We start from the raw sequence: 21,804 nt of genomic DNA, 5'->3' as shown, positions 1-21,804 counted from the left end.
TGCAGAGTTGGCTGAGAGAGACAGAGAGAGAGAGAGAGAGAGAAAGGGGCCATATCTGAGAGGCAAAAGTGCTTCTCTGTGGCTAATTCTTAGGCATAATATAAGTTGGCTTAGCTTCTCCTTTGTAGGAATCAGGTTCATAAAGGCAGACCCAAAATCAAATTCTTGACTTATTAAATTGGCTTATTAAAAGCAGTCTCATTAATGCTTGCAGGAATATCAGGAGTTTCCTGGGGGGGAAAGTTTAATAATTTTATACTTCCACATTTCCCCCCAGTCTGTCAAGATATCTTTGCAAATACTTTTTTTATTTTCTGGTCAAAATACTGTGGGTTGTATCACAATGTTTATCCATTAACCTGCAAGGAATAACAAGGTCTCCTTCCTTATTCTAGGTTCCATGTAATTGTATTCTCTTAATGAATTAACCCTATCATTCAAATTAGATAGGGTGCTACAGATAACACAAGTATGGAACTAAAACATCTCTTCCTTTTGTTCCACACAGAAGTTGACATTTTAAACTACAGTCAATATCATCCATTACCATTTTATTCTGATTTACCTTAGTCTACCCGAGTCTGTTTCATTCAGATCTCAAATTGAAGTCTCATCGCTTTTTAAGCTTCTTTAACAATTGCTGTATGAAGTAATGCTGACTTTCAAAGCTGCTAACTCTGGAACTTAGGTGTCATACAGATAACTAAAGTTCCAAGGAACTACCAAGTTATGCACAGAGAACTAATCATCTCAGATTTAAAAAATAACAGTTAAAACTCAGTAATAGGCATAATTGCTGAAAGTGCTTACAGGCTAGGAATCTGTACAATAGGCCTTCAACTGATAATGTATGTTCACAAATTCAATTCTCAGAATTAAAATTTTCAGCACTTTTTATCTATCATTGTAGACAGTTTGGATGAAATTCTAACTTGTTTATATTGTATTCCTATATTGTAATTTTCAGGCATTTGTTCAAGAATTTAATTTATATTTCTTGGGTGAAGCCAAATAAGACAATGGCAGTTTTTTCATAACTCATAGAAATCCTGCTTTAAACCCCAGAAAATATTCTCAACCCAGTATTTTTTATGAAAGAAAATCCAATTGCTGTTGCTCCTCACATGGTGGAGCAAGTGATTTCTGGGAGTCTATTAATTAAAATTTGTAAATTGCACTGTGTATTTATTCCTTTATATTATGCTTTGGATATTTATGTTTGAAAAAGAAGCAACCACAGAACAAAATGAAATTCAAAATAAAAGAAACAATGTTAATGAAAATGTCTTAAAAAATGTAAGAATGTTTATGGAAGTATTCAAGTAAATTACACAATGCTAATGCTAAGTCCAATACTGAAGAATACAATGTCTTGCTTTTCAGCAGAACATACAATGTCCTAGAAAATGTTGTTATAATTGCAATCTATTTCACTTGTAGTATATCATTAAATAAGACCAGAACATCATGTAGTAAGTGATATGTAGGATGATAATGGGTCCTGAAATAATAATAATAATATCAATAACAATAATCCTCATATATTTTAACATCTGAGAGATAAAGTTTGGTGTTCATTTGTATTTTGTGAGTGGCTTGTTCAGTCCTGAAAACATTCCTCAAATCAACCTTCATCTCCTTGTTTCTAAGGTTATAAGTTAGAGGATTAGAGTGGTGTTAACATAGAATAAAAAAAGGTCACAATTTTTTGTATCTCTTCTGGGTGTCCTGAACCAAGGCTAACATGCATCACCATAAGTGGGCCACAAAACAGGACCACCACAGCCAGATGAGAAGCACAAGTGGAGAAAGTGTTGGGTTTGCTTGCAGCTGAGGACATCTGTAGCACAGTCACCATTACCAGAGCATAGGAGCAAAGTGCCAGTCGTGAAGATAATATTCAGAGTAGAGTAAATAAACTGTGATTTATTATCTACAGAATAGGACAGCAACATCAAAGGGACAGGATCACACAGGAAATGACAATAAGGGTACTGTGAAATGAAAATAACTGGGGTTAGAAAGAGGATGAAATCACATAACCATGAGAAGATGATGAGACCAGCGTACAGGCCTTTAGTCATGATGTGTGAATAATACAGGGAACAGCAGATGGCAAGTTACCTGTCAAAGGCCATGATGCAAAGGTAGATGGGGCAATAGAAAGCAAAAAGAAATCAAATTAAAAATGTAATTATTTTTTCATTTGAGAAAAATGAAACATGGGATGGAATGGGGCATCCATGTTGAGACAAGTCCTGAATTTATAAATAGTGTTTTAAAGAAAGGCTAACAGAGATGTGAACATTTAAGTGCAGACTTGAAAAAGTGAAGGAATAAACTGTGAGTGAACCAAGAGAGTTTCATTTCAAGCAGAAGAACAGCTAATGCTAGGAACCAGAATATGCTTGATGTGTTGGGTGAAGAGTGAGGAGGCTTGTGTACTGGAACCAGGTAAGCTGGGGTGATGGACACTGTTCTATTATCTCTATTGCTTTGCATATTTGGAACTTCACTGTAGGTTTCAACTCAAATTATGGATTTTGGAAAATTTCTGAATTCCAATCTTAATCAGTTCTCCCATGTAATCTCTTAGAATTTAATCTAAACAAACTTCCTCTAAAATACTTTTGAATTTTCTGATTATAGTCATACAGACTTTCTGCAAGCATAATTCTGAGTTATATTTTGAATAACATGTAGTTTCAACAATACTCTGGAAAGTTTGTTTAATGCTGTATTTCAAATTCCTGAGACATTTACAAATTTCCTGTTTCTAGTGATGGGAGGCATCATAGTGGAAAGCAAGAGAATGACTCCTCTCAAGGACTTTTTTCATGACTCTGCATTAGGCAGTGCTTCTATCATGGATGCCTTATTTAATGCTTCTGACACAATAAATTTTTAATGAACAAATGCATTGTAGTTCATTTTTCTTGTTTCTTTCCTTCATTCCATACTGTTTATCCAAAGAGTACTTCCTTCAAAACCTCCTACATTTTGGCTCTATTTTAAAGTTTGCTTCCTGGGAACCCAGCCTATGCAATTGGTTAGAGAAAGCAAATGCTGGGAGTCTTTGGAGCTGGCTGTGGGAATAACCTGGCCTTAGCTCAAACATGCAGAGGATCCCAAATGAACTGTAGCTAGTGCCTGTCAGCTAATAGGTCTCCTCACAACAGTTAAGGAAGTTATTTCTTGAAGAGAGTTTGAATGTCACACTCCCATAGATGTCATGGTTGTCATTTTCTTTTGTCTCTTGCAGTCTGGACCAGTTCTTCAGTCACTCCTTTGCTTCCTTGACTTTGACATTTAGGAAGATTACAAATGGATTAATTTGTCTGCTGTTCCTCAATTTGGGTTTCTTTGATATACTTTAAGTTTAGATTCAGGTTATGTATGTTTGGGTTTGTTTAGTATATCTTAAGGTTAAATTCAGGCTGCACTCCTTTGGAAGGACAGTGACATTGCATTCTTCTATTGCAATCAGGTGGCACAGGATGAATTCATCCCATTTCTGATAATTTTCACTTGATCACTTTAGTAACATGATGCCTACCAGACTACTTCACCACCAAATTAATCTTTTCTCCTACATTTTTCACTTTTTTTTGCATGGGAAGGCACCAGACATCAAACCTGGTTCTCCGGCATGGCAGGTGAAAACTCTGCCTGCTGAGCCACCATGGCCTGCCCTCTTTTCTCCTTCGTTTTTAACAGATCACTAGGGGATATTGTAAAACTATGTAAATGTATTATTCCTCACTAAAAAAATCATTTCTTTATTTATATCTGTATGGACTCACAGTTCCCTATTTTCTTGAATAGTATAAATCTGTTGCCTTCACTAAATTTATGCTGCAACTCATTCTGATTTGCTGTAAGAGCCCATTCAGCATTGATTTTGTGTATTTTTATATGCCCCCATTTATCTTTAAGAACCTTTAAACCACAATGAGATATCATCTCACACCCACCAGAATGGCCATTATCAACAAAACAGAAAATGACAAGTGCTGGAGAGGATGCGGAGAAAGAGGCACACTTATCCACTGTTGGTGGGAATGTCAAATGGTGCAACCACTGTGGAAGGCAGTTTGGCAGTTCCTCAAAAAGCTGAATATAGAATTGCCATACGACCCAGCAATACCATTGCTGGGAATCTACTCAAAGGAATTAAGGGCAAAAACTCAAACGGACATTTGCACACCAATGTTTATAGCAGCGTTATTTACAATTGCAAAGAGATGGAAACAGCCAAAATGTCCATCAACAGACGAGTGGCTAAACAAACTGTGGTATATACATGGAATATTATGCAACTTTAAGACAGGATAAACTTATGAAGCATGCAATAACATGGATGGACCTAGAGAACATTATGCTGAGTGAGTCTAGCCAAAAACTAAAAGACAAATACTGTATGGTCACAATGATGTGAATCGACACTCGAGAATAAACTTGGAATATGTCATTGGTAACAGAGTCCAGCAGGAGTTAGAAACAGGGTAAGATAATGGGTAATTGGAGCTGATGGGATACAGACTGTGCAACAGGACTAGATACAAAAACTCAAAAATGGACAGCACAATAATACCTAATTGTAAAGTAATCATGTTAAAACACTGAATGAAGCTGCATCCGAGCTATAGGTTTTTGTTTTGTTTTGTTTTGTTTTGTTTTGTTTTTACTATTATTACTTTTATTTTTTCTCTATATTAACATTCTATATTTTTTCGGTTGTGTTGCTAGTTCTTCTAAACCGATGCAAATGTACTAAGAAATGATGATCATGCATCTATGTGATGATGTTAAGAATTACTGATTGCATATGTAGAATGGTATGATTTCTAAATGTTGGGTTAATTTCTTTTTTCCGTTAATTAATAAAAAATATGTTCTGGCTCATCTTGTATTTTCCTATACTCCAGGCCTCAAGGCAGAAGTATGATTGATTTATAAATTTTCCCTATATCTTGAGAACCATGAGTTTATGCTGATATATTCTATTCTGTTCCAATACCACAGGGTTCATTCTAGTCTTCACCTTTACTGTACTTGTTGCTCTCTTTTCTAACAGTGAGAAACTGGCCTTCCATTATCTTTATTTCTTTAACTCATTAAATAAATCCCCCTGTATGGAAGCAGCTTCCAAGTTTGGGCAGCATGTCTTCCCTCTATAGACAGACCCCTCATCCTGCTTGGGCACTGACACCTCATATATTGTCTCGTACCTGGACAATCCCCTAGGCTTTACCAGTGTCTAAAATTCCATGCACATTTGCCCCTCTCCCCTACCTCCCTCATCACATATGGGCTTTTATATTTCTCTTTAGGTTACCACAGTTTAACTTTCCACCACAGGACATCCACCCTTTTCTTACAGATCTGATGACTTTGTTGCTGAATTTGTTAGAAAGACAAAGAAAGAAGAAGATAAAAAAAAGTAAGAGAAAAAAATTGCCTCCTTTTGAATGAGTGAATATAACATTTACCTTGTGGAGTTACTGCATCCAAGAATCTCATTCACCATTTTAAATGACTAAATTCTGTATTAATATCCGATGATATAATGAGATGAGCCTTTTGTGAAGAAGTTGAATATATTTTCCTTATCAAAAAAATCTGACCTGTCATGGTCTGTGGGTAGACGGTGGTAAATGTTTTCAAAGATGGGCCAAAGAATATCTCCAAATACATGAATTTTAGTAATGTGACCTTCCCATTTTTCTCATCAAGTTGTGGGTTCCTCTTCTCTGCTTTAGTATGGGTTGGTCCCAACACTTCTTGACAAATAGTAGGTGATGGAAGTGATGCTGAGTGACTTCTGAGGTTGGCCTTAAGAGATCTGGATCTTCCTCCACTGCCTGTTGGGTCATGTGGAGTAGAACACGGTGCTCTACTTTGCAGCCTCAACTGAGCATCCAGCCAGCAGCCAGCACTGACTCAGCCACTTAAGTGAGCTTCCTTGGCTGTTTCAGATGTAGTCAAGCCTCAAGATGACCACAGTCTGATCCCACATCTTGTGGAACAAAAGAACTTCTAAACTGATTTGGTATATCCACAGACAAATGACAAATAATAAATGGCTATGGCTATTTTAAATCACTAAGTTACAGGTGGTTAAAATGCAGTTGCAAATATTCAAGATATATTGGGACCCTGAAACTTGGAATGGGGACATCTGAGAGGACTTTGTTGAAGCTGAAAGACATGAATGTTAGGTCACTCAGCCTTCCTTCTCAGGAGATAAAATTTGCCCTCCATTGTCTGAGAATACTATTCTTCCTCTGTCTCCTGATTTGAAGAACAAATGTGTTTCTCTTTGACAACTACCTTGTTCATTTCTCCTTGTTCTGAATTTATCATATGGGAGGGTCATTCTGTTTCTGCCACACAGCAACGTGTAATCTACCTAGTATTATAAGTTTATTTTAACTTTACCAGGAGAGAGATTTTTAACTCTTAATTTCAGATGTTTCATCCAAAGCTCAGTGAATTCCATCACCATATCATCTAGAGAACAGAAAATGAAGCAATCCAGATAAAACACTCTCTTCTCAGATTTTCAAGCATATATTTCATGGATAATCCCTTGGAGGACCCAGAGTACAGATATATGGGTTTTGTAAAATAATTATACATTATTGCCAATAACAATTATCTATACCCTAAAACATTTATAGATTAAGCAAATAAGGTTCACAGTCATTTTTTTAACCAATACTTGCAACCAAGTGAACATTGATTGAGGACAGTTAAGGGATTCCAACATTTATGTATTTATACTTTTCAAAATCAATCTTGGGTATCCAAGGTTTTGGAACACTGCTACAATACTGACACAGGTTGGTGCTCATAAAAGATCTTCATTTGTTTTTACATAAAAATGATTATTATGTAAACCTATCTGGCTATTTTTGTCCCTTGAGGCACTGCTTCAGGAGTAGCAGGGACAATCACAGTGCATCACTCAGTTAACCAACCTGATTTGCTTTCAAAAATGGGCTCCAAAGTGAAAGGACCTTTGCTGGTTTAAATCTGCTGTATATCCCAGCAAAGCCAAGTTCTTTAATCCTCATTCAGTATTACTGGGTGGGAGCTCTTGATTGTTTCCATGGAGATGCAACCCACCCAATTGTGGGTGGTAACTTTTGATTTGATGGCTTCCATGGAGATATGTCTCCACCCATTCAAGGTGGGTTTACTTCCTGGAGCCCTTTAAGAGGGAAACATTTCGGAAAAACCTTTACTGCTCACACAACCAGAGACCTTTGAAGTTGAAGAAGGAAAACACTCCCAGGTGAGCTTCATGAAACAAGAATCCAGGAGAGAAAGGTAGCAGACACTTCTATGTGTCCTTCCAGCTGAGAGAGAAATGCCAAACTTCATCGGCCTTTTTGAGTGAAGGTAACCTCTTCTTTGTGCCTTAATTTAGACATTTTCATAGCCTTGCCTTAATTTGGACATTTTCATGGCCTTAAAACTGTAAACATGCAACTTGTTAAATTACCCCTTTTTAAAATGCCATTCTGTTTCTGGTATATTGCATTCTGGCAGCTTGCAAAGTTGAAAAAATTTTGGTACTGGGAAAGTACCAAAGTTGTTGTTGCAGTTCAAAAATACCAACCATGTAGGAACGGCTTTTTAAATGGAAAAGGGCGGATTCTGGAGGAGTTGTAAGGAGCTTGATAGAGAAGGCCTAGAATGCTTTGAAGAGATTGTTGGTAGAAACGTGGACTGTAAAGATATCTCTGATGAGGCTCTAAACAGAACTGAGGCATGTGTTATTGCAAACTGGAAGGCAGGCTACCCTTGTTTTAAAATGGTATATAATCTGGAAAAATGCATAGTGGTTTTGGCTGGAAGGCAGATTTTAAAAGTCATGAACTTGGATATTTAGCAGAAGAAATTTCCAAGCTAAATGTGAAAAGTGTAACCTGGTTTCTCCATGCAGCTCATAGTGAAATGTGACAGGAAAGAGAGAAGTTGAGAACTGAATTCTGGGATGCAAAGAAACCAGAAATTGGTATTTTGGAAAATTCTGGGATTCCAGAAAGGGAGATCCCAGAGAGTAGTGCCCCATGTGAGGACTTAAGCAAGCGTGGAAGTCAGCCATTACAAAAGAAGTGAAGATTTGAGATGGAGTTATCCAGGAAGGATTTGTGAAAACTCCTTTTATCTGATTGGCATTATGCTTGCCCATTTGAAAACCATCTCTTTCTGGTATATCGGATTTTGCAACTTGCAAACTGGAGCAGGACCTCACTGAATCCACTTATTTGGCCTTTCTGCAGCAGTGGCCCCTCTGGTTTGCTGCATATTCAATACCTCAGACTGGCTGTGGATTTTAAAAACCAGACTCCATATTCGATGCCACTATTTTCTTGAAGGCTCCTGGATCTCCTCAGCTCTCATAGATGCTTATTTAAATGACAGTTAATATTCACTCACAAATTCAACATCCTGAATGCCTTTGCAATCACCCACCAAGGGAAACAGCACACTTTATCCTCATAGGTGCTGGTTTTAAAATCCATTCCACTCTACACCACTAGGGTGGAGGATTGGCTCTCATTGGAAAACTTCAGTGGCTTTTAGACTTCAGCATGTATAAGACTCACCTGGGGTCTTATTCAGCATTCCAGGTCTCTGGGCCCTCCCACAAGTGTATCCTCTCTTATGCAGTGGGCAAGATTTTACATGCAAAATACATTACTTGTTTCAAGTAATGAAACAGACATTCACAAATGATAAGACATAGATTTGGTTATAATTCAGCTTGGTGTTTCATTCTTTTTCAATAGAGTAAGATGATTCTAATGACTATGATATCTAATCTTAGTATTTCTCTAGCTATTATTAGACTGTTATGTTTTTCTGAACTCCAGTGAACATTGTACTCATCACCATTTGGATTTATTTCTTAAGTAATCTTGTCATTTCAAGCACTATACTTGATGGATTTTATCCTAGAGCTGGTCTCTTGGTATAGCATAACTTCATTAAGTGCTTGATTTTTAGATTCTCCGGATATGTTAATCAAGTTTGGTCTGTTAGAGCTCTTGATATAGTTAGTAAGTCCATGTACAGGCAAATATCTAGGAAGTCTATTATGGTAAATACACTTAACAAGAGCAGAATTTTATTTATTTATTTTATTTTAACAGAAAATTAAATTTTAATTTTGTATTAATACATGATTTGACATTAAAGCTTTACCCATCAGAATTTTAGACTCAATTATTTTTAGCTAATTAAGTAAATATACTATCATCCCATGCTGATGTGATGTTTCTGAACTTTCCTTCTTCATTTAAGCTCTCTGTGAAGGGAGCTTCAGGACCACACTCTTTATTCTCCAATTTTGTCCTCATTGGTCCAGAGCCACAAGGTGATAGGATAAGCCTTATGTAATTGAAAGTCACTGAAACCTTGGGTTTGAATTTAGTACATTCTCTCTCTGCCCATGCTCCACAAACTGATATTGGAAATTATAACAAATTTTGATAGTAATACTCAATGGAATAACTAAGTTTCTCCTACCATTTCTGCTTTAACTCGGCACCTAACTCAGTAACAGACCAATTTTTGTACTTTGGATGAACCCCTGGAGTATGTGGGGATTTGTACTGCATTTAAAAATGTTTTGAACTCAACTCAGTGATTTTCATGTGGAAAACATCTGTTGATTCTCTGCCATCTTGGTGGCTGTCTAGCTTACTTAATATAAACTTCTTGCTACTAAAATAGTCTGTGTATTTCCAAATCTATCCAAATACTTTTATATTTAGTCTAAGATGAAATCAACCTCAGAAATCATTCTCCATGAAACCACATCACTCCAGGAAGCTGTTGGGAAGTTACTGTTTCTGAGAAAGTTGTTTTCCCCCACAGATTTTGCACACATTTCTCAAACACAGGTTTAGGCACTGTATGGTTTTCTCTATTACTCTTCAACTCTTCCTACATTTTTGTCTCTCATCTTTCCTTTCTCTTTATCCTTCTCTGTGTTCTCTTCTAGCAATTGCCATGGCAACTGAGGCTCTGTGACATCTCCAGTGAGCTCATTGTCAGATGCTGCTCCATGTGACTTGAGTAGGTAGCTGGCCTCAGACAGGGAAGCCCTGGGAGTGGTCCAAGTCCATGAGCCTGAATGTGCCAGGAGAATGCTAAGCTCAGTCACTGTCAGGTAAGACATATATTTTGTGTGAAAGAAGAACAAGCAAACAGAAAACAACCCTTTCTTTGGATCAAAAATCAATTTCTTAATGTCAACAATGGACTGTAGTTAATAGTCATTTTAGGACAATTATAGCAATATTCTTTCATTGGTTGTAAAAAACACACCACACTAATTCCAGTTGTTAATAATGTGGGGGTGATATGTGGAGACCCTGTTTTCTGCATGATGTTCTTGTAAAACAACAAATTTCTCTAATAAAAAAACAAAAGCAGTTTAAAAAGTTATTTAAGCTAAAAGTACCTTAAGTTGATTAGTTGCTGATTAGGTTTCTTCATTTGGTCACTGGGTAGAAACTAGCACCTGATAGCAATTGGAATGAAAAGGTCCATTTAGAGTGAACCATCTTCCTCAGGTCACATCTTTTCAGGTCAGAACAGGTTGGAAGCATCCCAGGCTGTGTCATGGGTCAGGTCCCCTCTGTGAGCAGCACAGTTTAGGACCCCTGGGACCTGCCCTTTCACCTTGCCTTCTCTCAGAGTAATATGTAAGGCTCTGAAGGTTTTCATGTTCCCTTCTGTAATGTGGGAGGAGGGAGAGAAGAGGCTCTCTGTGCATACTGTCATTTAAAAACTGATCTTAGATAATTTACAACCTTTTGAGTTTGGTTATACCTTACAGGTTGATTTTACAAATCTGCTCCTCTCCTTCCCTGTACCCACCTTAAATATTTAGTTTTAAATGAGACTGAATTTAATATTCTATTTTACAGTCCTTTTTACAGTCTCACACCCAACTTTGATGAAACTGTTCATGTTTCAGGTTTTTCCTAAGTCATTATACATTGGACAGAGGTGATATTTTGATAAATTGAGACCACTGCCTATGCTAAAGTAATACAGGGCAGCCCTTAACATATTCCTGTCTTGGTAGAGCTTTATGTTAAAAGTTTTTCATGTAGAACTCTTTCTTTTACACATGCAGTCTTTAGAACTGTGTTTTTTAAAATTCTTTCCCTTAAGTTTTTTCTAAAGGCTACTTATTTTTTAATTAGTATATTGTATTTATGAGAGACATTGTGTGCTTACAGAGCAAACATGCATGGATTTCCATACACAACCCCTCCACCAACACTTGCATTGGTGTGGAAAATTTGTTACAATTGATTACAATACTGTTTTGTAGTTCTGCTATTTTTTTTACAATAGTTATATTTGTTACAATTCATGAAAGATTATTAAAGTAGTACTATCATCATCATCCATAGATTACAAAGAAGCTTTCCTCCCATATTTCCCACCTATTATTATTATTTTGATGCCTGTATGTATTTTATTACTCCTCTCTCCATATACTAGATAAATGGATAAATGGAGTGTCAGAAGGTTTTTACAATTGCAGTGTCACATGATAAATGCTACATAGTTATACCATCATTATCAAAGATCAAGGCTGCAGGATTACAGTAAAACAATTTTAGGTGTTTTCTTCTGGCTATTCTCATAAACTGGAAGCTAAAGAGAGACATGTGTATAATGTCTCTGGTCATTGACATTTGTTAAATACTAATATCTTAGTTACACCTCTATCCTCCCATTTCATCATTTCCTCAATCTTTAGGGATATCTAGGAAATGACCATTTTAAATTCTTAGTGCTAGAAAGGGTTGTCAACCTTATGGGGTAGAGGAATGAAACTGGTTTATGTTCTTGGAGAGACTGGTACTTCTGGGTATCAGAGCTTATATGGCATAGGAACAATCTGGAGGCCTTAAGCTTCTGAAAAAATAAATTTTCTAAGTAAAACATTTATAGAGTCTGTGCCAGTTTGAAAGGATTTATATATGCTAGAAAAGCCAATCTTTAATTCTAATCCAATCCTGTGGGAGCATCTGTGTCTTTTTTTTTTCTTTTTACATGGGCAGGCACAGGGAATCAAACCCAGGTCTCTGGCATGGCAGGCGAGAACTTTGCCATTGAGTCACCGTTGCCCACCCCATCCATGTCTTTTAAACTATATTCAACACTGTAGCTTGGAAATCTTGATTAGATTATCTCTGCAGAGATGTGACTCCACCCATTTCAGGTGGGTCTTAATTACTTTATTGGAATTCTTTAAAAGAGGACACATTTTGGAAAAGGCTTGAAGAGACAGCTAGCAGACATTGCCATGTTCACCACATAACTTTCCAGTTGAGAGAGAAACACTGGCCTTCATCAACCTTTCTTGAGTGAAGGTAACCTCTTGTTGGTGCCTTAATTTGGCCATTTCAATAGACTTGCTTTATTCTGGACAATTTCATGACTTTAGAACTGTAAAATTGCAGCTTAATAAATTCCCCATTTTAAAAACCATTCCATTCCTGGTATATGGCATTCCAGCAGTTAGGAAACTAGAACGCAGTTTCATCTCCTGGCAAATTCTTCTAGGCTCCAAGCATGTCCAAACATCCATGTCTCTGTTCTCCAAGTGTCAGAATCTTTGTTCTGCTCTGAAGTTTCTGTTGGCTTTCTCTCTTTCTGTTCTGTTTGCTCCAAAATGTCCTCTCTTTTAAAGACTTCAGCAAATGAATCAGAATCACCTGGAAAGGGTAGATCATTCTAATAAAATGTCACACCCATAAATGGGCTTGTCACAACTTAGTGGAGATAACCTAAATCAGAAGTTTCCAACCTGCAGTATTGAATCAGGATTAAAAGAAATGGGTGACCCTGCAAGATCGAATCGGCATTCAAACATGGCTTTTTGGGGTATATAATACTTTCAAACTAGCACACAAGCTTATTATTAGTTAACATTGATTACAATAAGTAATATTTACTTTCACAAACTTTCTGGGACTTTCATATCTATTCACAGCTCTGATCAGCAATGACTACAAACAAAACTCACTGTCTCAAACATTCTACAACTTTTTGTATCCATGAAGGCTTGTATTCAGCAATGACTACAACAAAAGTCACTTTATCAAACCTACTAAACTTTACTCATTTATGTCTTGTAGTTGGCGATGATTAAGCAAAATTTATTTTCTCAAACTTTCTAAAACTGTCTGTATTCAGGGCTTGTAGTCAGCAATGACTACAAATAAATTTTTCTTTTATACTAGGAATTGCTAGTTTACAAAATTTTCATATTGCCCTATACCTTCCTGCCCCCTCCATTCAGGAGACGGTGCAGCCCCTGGCCCAAAGCCCATGTTGATGGCACTTGCAGCAAATGCCTCATTGTGTCCTGAGGTTGAGGGTTGTTTTGAGTTTTCTGACTGTCTGCCAGTGGCCCTTGGACCCACAGTTGAAGCAAGGACCTTGTGCCTGGGAGCCACTTTTCAGCTAAACTCAAGGGGATAGAGAGCTCGTAGTAGTGACTACAATAACCTCAGCCTGTTCTCTGTTCTTCTGTTTCCTCTCATTGCCTTCTCTCCCTCCTAAACCTTCTGCAAAATTTTAAAGACTAGAAAAGACGATTTCTAACAGATCATTAGTGGGAGTTTGCAGCCCCATGGAGAGCTTTTGCAGGCTTTTTGAACATTAGGGGCAGGCTGGTTGATGAAATGGGTTCCTCATAAAATCTCACTTTCCTAGGATCCCAGGCTTACATTAGTATATTTCTTTAGGGCCTTAGAACAGGGCCAGGTTTTCCTCTTTATCCAGAGAAATAAATATCCTTTTTCCCTAAGTTTATTATACTTAATTGACTTGGTGGCACATTTTCTCATGCTTTTTAGGAAACAAGTCTTAATAGAGGATCATCAAGAAGATTTCTTGGATATTGAGCCATGGACATATCACAAGCAACAAATCCCTCTCCAGTCCTTGTTTTGATAGAGAGTCATAAATATCTGGGCATAGGGAAACTTTGGCCACTTTCCCTGTCTTTCCAGAACAAATCTAACTGTAGGATGGTATTGTAATTGAGAGCCCCACTGGAGGTTTAGAGTTTCCCATTTTCCAGCTTATTTGACTGTTCACATTACCCATTTTCCATGGAAAAGAAGCAGAGCAGCATTACCAGAGCTAGTGTGACTGCTTGGCATCCCAATGCACATCAGAACTGGGCTTTTCCCTCACCACTGGTTCAATGTCTTTGGAACACATGGAGCTAAATTGCTTGGTGTCCCTGGGATACCTTTCCTGAGAGATGCTTTGATAAACTTCCAGTGGGATTTCCAGGACTTTTCCTAGACAAATTCCAGGACAACACTCTCGAGTCTATCCCCTTCACTTAGCCCAATTTTTGAAACATTGAAGAGTGAGTTGCCAGTTTTCCCTAGGACATTCCTCCCTGGGAAATATCTAAACCTATGCTCTTAAAATGGGGCCTGCCCCACCTCAGAGAAGTCTAGGACAATGTTCCCAAGAATACCTTCATCCTGTAATTTCCTGTTTTCTGAGGGCTAAAAATTGAGCTTGCTTTAGAAGAAAGGAAGCCTCACATTCAACCACAATGGGTCTTAATAGAGACTAAAGGATTATGGTCTGGAGGAGAGACACTGCTTCTGGAAAATACTCAGTTCCCATGAGTATCGACCAAAGGTGAATCCTAGAGTGGTGAAAATAATACCTTGTTATATATAAGAATCTTAGCCAAGAATGTTGCATTACAGAAGCTGGAATGTCTCCAAAGGTATTTAAGGCAGACAGAGGAGAAAAAAGGAGACTCTCATGAAGGATAGTGGATATTTCTCAAAGACATTAAAAGAGGGTTTCAAGATATCTGGATAGATGAAAGTAAGCTAGAAATATCTTTCAAAGGGGAAGATAAGAAAGTGTGGGGAAGGCTTGGGGAACTGAAGGGGGATATAAAGAGAAACATAGGAGGGCAGCAGCCTCACTTGGCTTCCACTGGATTCTGAAGCCCATATTCAGGTCTCAAGGGCAGTATCACTGGCCACTCTGAGTCTACTTGGATGTGCATGGTGTGGAGATGGGCTCCTGCCACCTCCAAGGAGGGACCCAGAGAATGGAGAATACACTGAGAGTATGTCATGGGGGAGTCTGGTCAAAGACCCCATATTCCTAGAGACATAGAAGCCAAGTGAGAAGAAAAGTGCAAGTACACAGCCCAGCCTCCTGGTCAATAGCCACGATCACCAGTCTAGATGGTTGGAGAGCAGAAATGCCTCCTGGCTGGCCCTCTAAAAGATTTCACTGGAAAGAGTTTTTAGATTTTTGGCTATGCTATGAGAAATAATCCAAGGGTACAGAACAGATCAAGCGAGCAGCCAGAATGTTTATTCAAAACACAGGCAAGAAGAATGTGTAGACACTCTAACAAGGGGAGGAGCATATAATACTGTTTTAAGGGTTTGTTTTTAATACCTTTTCTGTTACTTTTGTAATTTTTTACTAACTATTTTAATTCTCTTCCTTTCTTCTTCCTTTGTTGATGCTAGTAGTCATAGATAACTCACTCAGGTGACGGGCTGTTTACTACCATTTTTTTAATAGATCTCTCTGCTTGTGGGCTCTCTGCTGTCTAGAATTAGCCAGCCACTGCCCTAATTCTAACTCTGCTTCACTAGGACTCTGCTAGCCCCTATGAATGGGGCCCACTCTGTATGGTCACTGATTGTGCCCTAATGATTGTTAAATATTCTGCATATCACCATCACATCCATTAAATAAAATAACTGTCATGTTGTCAATGTGATTTTTCTAACCCATATTTTGTTTAAGCCCCTGCAGTGGTTTTTAACTTCTTGACTTGAAAAGTTTAGTTGACATCATTGGACAGGTCTTTTTGCATTCCAGAAATAGACTTACCTCATGGAAATACAGGCTTGTTAATTCATTGTCATAAAATCATCCATGTAAATGCCACTTTTCCTTTCCCTAGGTAATTTTATACCCCTCAACTTATGCATTACTTTCTCAGGAAGACTTTCCTGACTATGAAGACTTGGATGAGCTCCCCCTCCCTACCTATTGAATAGTGTTAGGGCTTTATGTACTTTTCTGTTAAAACACTTATTAAAAGTTTAATTTTGCATTTATTTGTCTAGCTATGTATAAATGGTTTAGGATTAACACTAGAATACAACTCCATAATACAGGATCCAGTTTAGCTCACCACTGTGGCCCAATTTTTACCACATATTATGGCGTATAGCAGGTACTCGACAAATTCCTTAATATATGTGTAAATGAAAGTGATAAAGGAGTTTACCAATTTGCATTTGCAATGTTTTCTGTTTCATCTCAAATATTGACTATTTATGGGGACAACAAGAAATGGGGATTGATGTATTAGGCTGAGAGCTAATAGTTTCAATCAAAATGCATACCAATTTGGCAATAACTAGTAAATAAGATGACCAGTATGCTCTTTAACCCAGTAATTCCAACTCTGATTTATATCACTGGACAATCTTCTTATGTGAAAATGGAAATATAATACAATAATTTTCAATGGTAGTAGTTAGATGTCCACAGTCAAGGTGTTGCCAGGCTGTGCTTTCTTCTGGAGAATCTGAATTCAGTTGTTGTCTTGCCAGAAATCCTCGATGTTACTTGACTTGGAGATACCTCTTTACCTCTGGTACGTGGAGATCTATTTCCTTCCTTATATTCTCCTAACTGACCATATGCAAATTTCTTCTGCTTATGTCGTCTTCAGCCTTCTTTGAGTGAGTCTACTCTCATTTAATTTGGCTTTGAATGTCTTATTTACAAACGAGTTCCTATCCACAGTACTAGAGTTTAGGACTTGAACATATCTTTATTGTGGACATAATTCAATCCATAACCGTCTGTACATTATTTGTGTTACATTGGAAATTTTAGTCAACTGTTTTCTGTCTCCATAATTATGGTCCCTCAGGAGGTAACTTTTTAATATATTATTTACCTGGTAGAATCTTTTAATGCAGTTTTATTGAGTAATATTCACACAGCATAGAAACCATCTGAAGTACACAATCTCTGGTACACATAGTTGTATGTACAGCCCCATGATCAAGTTTAGAACATTTTCATTACTCCAAAGAATATACACAATGAAAAAGAAAACTTTAATCATCCTATACTCCTTATCTCCCCATATTATTCACATATGGTATTGGTGTTGTACATTTGTTACTGTTTATAAAAAAGTATACGATACTACTATTAACTATAGTCCATAGTCTGCAATGGTACATTTTTCCCGTATGCCCCTCTATTATTAACTCCTTATGATAGCATCATACATCTTCTCTAGTTCATGAAAGACCTTATTAATATTTGTACCATTAATCAGGGACATTCCATCACAAGCTTTCTGTATTATACATTCTCAAGTTTTAAGCTCTAACTTTCCTTCAGGTGATGTACATGACTCTAAATTTCTCCTTTCCATGATACTCAGACCATTCAGCAATGTTAATTATTTTCACAATAATGTGCTACTGCTGTCCATTTCCAAATGTTTAAATTCACCTTAGTTAAATATTTTGCACACATGAAGCACCCCCTCCTCACTCTTTAACCTTATTCTGCATCCTGGTAACGTATATTCTAGATTTTATGTCTATGAGTTTACAAATTATTGTATTACATATTATGTCTATGATTTACATATCGTAAGTATTACACATTATAATTAGTTCATATGAGTGAGATCACACAATACTTGTCCTTTTGTGTCTGGCTTATTTCACTCGATATAATGTCCTCAAGTGTCATCCATGTTGTCACATGCTTCAGGACTTCATTCCTTCTTACTGCTGAATACTATTCCATTGTATGTATATACCACATTTTGTTTATCTATATCTCTGTTGATGGACAATTGGGTTGTTTCCTTCTTTTGGCAATTGTGAATAATGCTGCTATAAACATTGATATGCACATGTCTTTTCACATCTCAGCTTTCAGATTTTATGGGTATATCCACAGAAATGAGATTGCTATGTCTACACTTAGCTCCTTAAGAACCTGCCCAACCATCCTTCATAGTGGCTATACAATTTTACATTCCCACCAGTGTTGAATAAGTGTCCCAATTTCTCCACATCCTCTCCAACACCAATTGTCTCTTTATTTAATTAGCTGGCAGAATTTTATAGGTATTTGGTAGAACACAGGCAAGGTCTACTTTTTAGCCTTGCTTTGAGAAAAAAACATTCACAAAGATAATTCACAGTAATCTCTCTCTCCATTATGACTCCTACCTATTATAGAGATATTTTCAAGGCTTTCAATTTTAGGGACTTCTCTTGCCTGACATTCCCAATAAGCTGTGACTAGACTTACTACTCAAGGTATTTTTTTAAACTATTTTATTGAATAGTATAACAAATACTCAGAACAAAGAAATGGCAAAGCAATAGTTTTCAAAGCACTCTTCAATAAGTAGTTACAGGACAGATTCCAGAGTTTGTCATGGGCTACCATACAATCCTCTTGGGTTTTTCCTTCTAGCTGCTTCAAAATATAGAAGGCTAGAAGGCTTAAATTTTTTTTTATCATCACAATAGAGTTTTTTCCCTTTTTTTGTGAAAAATAACATATGTAAAAAAGCAATAAATTTAAAAGCACAGCACCACAATTAGTTGTAGAACATATTTCAGAGTTTGACACGGGTTACAATTTTCCACAATTTTAGGTTTTTGCTTCTAACTACTCTATGATACTGGGGACTAAAAGAGATATCAGTTTAATGATTCAGCATTCATATTCATTTGTTAAATTTCGACTTGTCAGTTTGTATTATTCAAGTCTCTAAAGTAGGCATTTGGTGCTTGATTCTGATAGGAATCTGAGAAGCTAAGGCATTTATCCCTTGGCTCACTCAATCATTAGTTGATGTTTGTCACTGGGGTATCATTCCCCTTATATTCTGGCTGCATCTGTCTAGCTGACTGAGCTGTTTTGGTATTAAAATGATATTAACTTCATAAATGAGTTAGATAGAGATCCTTTTTTCCTCAAGTTTTTGGAAAAGTTTGAGCAGGATTGATGTTGGTTCTTTTTGGAATGTTTGATAAAATTCCCCTGTGAAGCCATCTGGCCCTGAGCTTTTCTTTGTAGGAAGATTTTTGATGACTGATTGAATCTCTTTACTTGTGATTGTTTTGTTGGGATCTTCCATTTCTTCCTGAGTCAATGTGGGTTGTTTGTGTGTTTCCAGGAATTTCTCTATTTCATCTAAGTTGTCTAGTTTGTTGACATATAGTTGTTCTTAGCATCCTCTTATGATTTCTTTTATTTCTTCAAGGTGTCTGGTAATGCACCAATTCTAATTCCTCATTTTGTTTACTTGCATACTCTCTCTTTTTTTCTTTGTCAGTCTTGCTACTAGCCCATCAGTTTTATTGATTTTCTCAAAGAACCAACTTTTGATTTTATTGATTCTCCTGTTCATTTATCTCTGCTTTAATCTTTGTTAGTTCTCTTCTCCTATTTACTTTGGGGTTAGTTTTCCATTCTTTCTCAAATTCCTCCAGGTATGCTGTTAAGTCATTAATTTTTGCTCTTTCTTGTTTTTTAATATAGGTATTTAGGACAATTAATTTCCCTCTCAGCACAGCCTTTGCCACATCCCATAAGTTCTGGTAACTTGTATTCTCATTTTCATTCATTTCCAAATAGCTATTTATTTCACTAGTAATTTCTTCTTTACCCTCTGGTTGTTTAAGAGTGTGTTATTTAATCTCCATATATTTGTGAATGTTCTCATTATTTGGTGGTTGTTGAGATCCAGCTTCAACCCATTGTGCAGAGAAAGTGCTTTGAATAATTTCAGTGTTTTTAAATGTATAAAGACCTGTTTTGTGCCCCAGCATATGATCTATCCTGGAGAATGTTCAATGATAATTAAAGAAGAATATATATTCTTGTGTTTTGGGGTGCAATGAACTATATATATCTGTTGGAACTAATTCATTTATAAAGTTATTGAACTTCTCTTTTTCCTTGTTTATCTTCTGTCTGGTTGTTCTATATATAGAAGAAAGTAGTGTATTGAAGTCTCCTACTATCATTGTTGAAACATCTATCACTCCCCTCAGTTTTGCCAATGTCTGTCTCATGTACTTTGGAGCTCCTTGATTGGGAGTATAAACATTTATGATCATTATACCTTCTTGGTGAATTGACCCTTTAATTAGTATATTGTGTTCTTTTTTGTCTCTTATGATGTCTTTATATTTAAATTCTATTTTGTCTGATATTAGTATAGCTACTCCTGCTTTCTTTTGGTTACAACTTGTGTGGAACAACTTTTTCCATCCTTTTACTTTCAATCTATTTCTATCCTTTTATCTAAGGTGAGTCTCTTGTAAGCAGCATATAGCTGGGTTATGTTTCTTAATCCATTCTGTGAATCTGTATCTTTTAATTGGTAGGTTTAGACCATTACCATTCAACATTATTACTGAAAAGGCATTTCTTGAATCCACCATCTTATCTTTTTTATTATATATATCAAGTATATATATTTTCTTTTCCCTATTTCTCTTTTTATCTTTTAAATTACCGTTACTGGTAGTCTTCAATTCTGTGCCCTCCTCCAGACCTCCCTCTCCTGTCTTTCTTTTTCTGTTGAGCTGGCAAAACTCTTTTTAGTATTTCTTGTAGGGCTGGTCTCTTGTTGACAGATTCTTTCAGTACTTGTTCATCTGTGAAAATTTTAATCTCTCCCTCAGTTTTGAAGGACATTTTGGCTGGGTTCAGAATTCTTGGCTGGAGGTCTTTCTCTTTCAGAATCTTAAGTATATCATATCACTGCCTTTTCACCTGCATGGTTCTAGTTGAGTAGTCTGAACTGAGTTTTATATGGTTTCCTTTGTATGCAGTAGGCTGTATTTCTCTTGCCACTTTCAGAATTTTCTGCTTTTCTTCAACATTTAACAGACTGATTAGTATGTGTCTTGGGGAAGACCTATTTGGATTTATTCTGTCTGGAATTCATCGGGCTTCTTTGACTTGTATGTTTATGTCTTTATAAGAGTTGGGAAGTTTCCTCCCATTATATCCTCAACTACTCTTCCTAGTGCTTTACTCCTCTCTTCTCCTTCTAGGACACAAATGATTCCTATATTTGTGCACTTTGTTTTGTCTCATTTTCCTGAGATCCAATTCAAGTTTTTCCATCTTTCTTGACATTTTCTGTTTTGAGTCTCCGAAGTCAGTTATCCTGTTTTCTATATTGCTTATTCTTTCTTCTGTCTTTTCAAGTCTGGTGTTGTATGCCTCCTGTATGTTTTTTTTATTTGATGAACAGAGTCTTCAATCTCTGTGATATCTCCTATTTTCTATTTATTCTTTCAATTTCCTTTCTGTACTCTTTTACTCTCTTCATGATCTCCTTTATGTCAGTTGCCATACCACTTATTAAGTAGAGTTGCATGAACATTTTTGATTAATTGTTCCAATGTCTGTCTCTCCTCTGGTCTTTCAATTTGATCATAACAGGACTATATCTGTCTGTATTGTGATATTCTTAGTGATCTTCGGTTGTTTTGTTGCATGAAAATAGCTTGATGGATTTACTTTGGGAGTTGATTTCTTTCAGTAGTCTAAGGCCTTGTGTTTGCAGAATGGTTGCACAGCAGGGAGCAAGGTGTGGGATGGGTCTTGTGGGGTGGGAGCACTTGGAATGTGGGGAATGGGAATGGGTGACAGGGTTCAGGTGCATCGTGT

General features: G+C 36.8%; 1 long non-coding RNA gene across 2 annotated transcripts in view; it reads left to right on the top strand.

Moving 5' to 3' along the window:
* LOC143654973 (uncharacterized) overlaps positions 1-21,804 on the top strand; it is a 100,700-nt gene that overhangs the window by 25,731 nt on the left and 53,165 nt on the right. For both annotated transcript variants that reach the window (XR_013162031.1, XR_013162030.1), the window contains exon 3: positions 10,022-10,189. This is a non-coding gene — a long non-coding RNA (uncharacterized LOC143654973). The remainder of the gene's footprint in view (positions 1-10,021; positions 10,190-21,804) is intronic.

This window comes from Tamandua tetradactyla, chromosome 14 (genome assembly GCF_023851605.1).
Source record: "Tamandua tetradactyla isolate mTamTet1 chromosome 14, mTamTet1.pri, whole genome shotgun sequence".
Classification (NCBI taxonomy): domain Eukaryota; kingdom Metazoa; phylum Chordata; class Mammalia; order Pilosa; family Myrmecophagidae; genus Tamandua; species Tamandua tetradactyla.
Note: the sequence above shows the minus strand (reverse complement) of the source record. Positions and strands in the feature narration are given on the sequence as shown.